The following is a 3,039-nucleotide window of genomic DNA, read 5'->3' on the forward strand; positions in this document are numbered from 1 at the left end:
TATCAGTTCAGCCCTGGCTTGCTCATATTTTGCACAGTGCAGCAAAATATATTTTATAGAATCGGTGTCTTGAGCACACGAGCAGAGTCTGTCCTGGTAGGGAACTCCTCTCAACCTGCCATCCAACACTGCAGAAGGAAAGACGTTTAGTCTGGCTTTGGTGAATAACCTTCGATAATTTGGTACTGTCAGGTTTTTAATGTAAGGTGTTAACTTAAAGACGTACCCATATTGTACTCCTACTGCCAGCGGACTACAGACCGTGTGTGATCGAGATTGCAAGTCACTGTGTGTATTATCCCATCATCTTATTATTATCCCATAAGCTTTAGCATCTTTAGGGTGCCTTTATAACCCAGGTAATAAAGTTGGGGGGTGACAGACCAATAGAGGTGGCTTTTCTAGCCATGGTTTTCTGCCATTTGCTGACAAACTCCTCATTGGTCAGGTGTTGGTACAAACCCTTCCCTAGATCAAATACTGAAATCCTGAGCCAATGTTTTAGGGTAGCCCACCATGCTTCAGTTGAAATTGGGCATTCACCAGCTTCTAACAGAAGTATGGAGTTGGGGACACAGTTGGGTACCTGCAGCAGAGATCGTAGAAATTTTGCCTGAAAGCCATCTAGCTTAGGCAGGTCCCCATTATGCCAGACATTTGCAGCGTACAGGAGTTGGGAAACGGATTTTGCGTTGAAAACCCTTAAGGCTGCTGGAACATATTTGCCGCCCTTTGTGAAAAAGAATCTGAGTATGGCTAGCTTTGTGATCTCCACCTTTTGAAGGGAGGTTTGCCAGTGGTGCTTCCAAGATCCTGTATGATGGAATATGAGCCCTAGATAACTGAATTTGTTGTATTGAATCATGTATTTAATCTGTTCAATGTTATGGCCATCCAGCACCCATTTAGACCGGGATAAGCTTCTTTCAAATACTAAAATTTAAGATTTTTCATAATTAATGGATAAACCATTTCCAAAACAGTAATCAGAAAACTTCCTCAGCAGATATTTCAAACCCAGTCTGGAATGTGAGATGATGGCCGCATCATCCGCATATAACAAGGGGCCCCTTCTCATTCCTATTTTTGGAAGGTGTCCATCTGGGTCCATTAAGCTCTCTTCTAGCAAAAATATAGATGTGTATTCTTCACAGTGATCTGGTTCTCACATCACAGGATCTTCTTGGTAACATTCCCACACTTATGGAATGTCCTCCATGGTAAGGTGCATTTGTCTAAACCCTAAAATGCTTCTCTTTGCATCTCAAAGTTTAAGAAGACTTTATGTATGACCAAGCAACTTGTGTTTCCATCTTTACGTTTTGTAGAGGTGTCAAATGGGACGCGGGTGGCACTGTGGTCTAAGCCACTGAGCCTAGGGCTTGCCGATTGGAAGGTTGGCAGTTCAAATCCCCGCGACGGGGTGAGCTCCTATTGCTCAATCCCAGCTCCTGCCAACCTAGCAGTTCAAAAGGACATCAAAGTGCAAGTAGATAAATAGGTACCGCTCCAGCGGGAAGATAAACAGCGTTTCTGTGCGCTGCTCTGATTTCATCAGAAGTGGCTTAGTCATGCTGGCCACATGACCCAGAAAAGCTGCCGACAAACATCGGCTCCCTAGGCCAGTAAAGCGAGATGAGCGCCGCAACCCCAGAGTCATTCACGACTGGACTTAACTGTCAGGGGTCCTTTACCCTTTTAGGGTTGTCAAATTGCACAAGACCCTTTATAATGCTCCGTCTCTCCCATACCACGATGACGCATTTCAAAAATCCTTTTAAACATTGCTTTTAGGCTTTTGCTCTTAAATGAGGGGAAGCACAGGAAACCCAGTCGGTTCATCTCTGGGTTGCATAATGTTACCACAGCATATCTGTTACATTTCTGGTTTATTTTCCCTTTCAAGATATAGCATAATTATTTCTTCTTTTTGTGGCAAACCAGCCTTAGTGACTGAAAGTTACAGAAACGATGAGTGTAGCTCTTTCGGTTTCTCTCTACCCATAAACCTGTTTCAAACATAATTTGTCATGCTGATTCAGCATCCTTTTTCTCTGTGTTGGGATTTTCTGCGTGTTGGGGTTTTTGACTGCCGGTTACCGCCTTGGAGATCCCATTGGTGGTACAAAGTGAGGGATATAAATATTTCAATAAATAAATATATGGCTGGCACTATGCATCTTTATTATGGTAGCATATAACCTCCTTTCCTTTCCTTTTTTTACACTGCCAAGGTAGAATAATAGAATCATAGATCTGGAAGGGACCATCTAGTCAAGCCCCCAAACACATGATCCTAAGATTATGAGTCTCATGCTCTACCAGCTGAGCTGTAAGTTAGGAGCTATCAGCAATATGGTCTCTGAAGCAACATGGATGAAACCCACTACCGCCCATCTCCGGAATCCTTGGGCCAAGTTTGGTGACAATATCTCAAGAGGTGGCCAAGTCTATAGAGTACAAACAGAACACCGAAAGAATTTAAACAAGTCTTCTCTTAAATTAACATTCGCTTTTCATTTTCTCAGTACTGTTTTGATAACTTCCTCATAAAATGTCATTGCGTATAACAGGGAAGCAACTGTGCTGGCAGTGTCAGGCATCTGTTCCCTCTTGTTTGTATTCTTAGAATGTCAGGCCATTGCATGAATATTTTGGTGCACTGTGTGCGTCAGTGTTTGTTTCTTTGGGCACTGCATGCAACGAGCACTGGAATCTCACCCACCAGCTGCACAAACCAAACGGAGATGCAGATAAAGCCTAAATAAGAAGGCTCTTTCCAAACTGCTTCAAGATGCCAGCTGCTGCAGTATATAATGCACGAACACTGGTGGTTAAACATCAGGTGATGCTAAGACAGAAGGAAAGGAAAGGGAGGAAACGTACAAGGAATTATTGACCCAGCCTTGTATTTTCAACTTTATTCTGGTCAACTGCAAAACAGCAACAAATTTTCACAAGTCACAGCCAGCATATACCCAATCACGTCAGTGCCGATAGTAGCAACAGTATTAGTGTCTGCTGCAAATTTTCTCCTTG

At 43.0% G+C, this 3,039-nt stretch overlaps 1 long non-coding RNA gene across 1 annotated transcript; it reads left to right on the plus strand.

Annotated features, from left to right (window-relative positions):
* The first annotated feature begins 341 nt into the window (after positions 1–341).
* On the plus strand, positions 342–2,170 carry LOC310743360. Its single transcript, XR_014538978.1, has 2 exons — positions 342–865; positions 899–2,170. It is a non-coding gene; the product is annotated as an uncharacterized lncRNA (long non-coding RNA).
* Positions 2,171–3,039: the final 869 nt, after the last annotated feature.

The sequence above is a fragment of the Podarcis filfolensis genome, assembly GCF_964270895.1.
Source record: "Podarcis filfolensis genome assembly, chromosome: 10".
NCBI classification, from domain to species: domain Eukaryota; kingdom Metazoa; phylum Chordata; class Lepidosauria; order Squamata; family Lacertidae; genus Podarcis; species Podarcis filfolensis.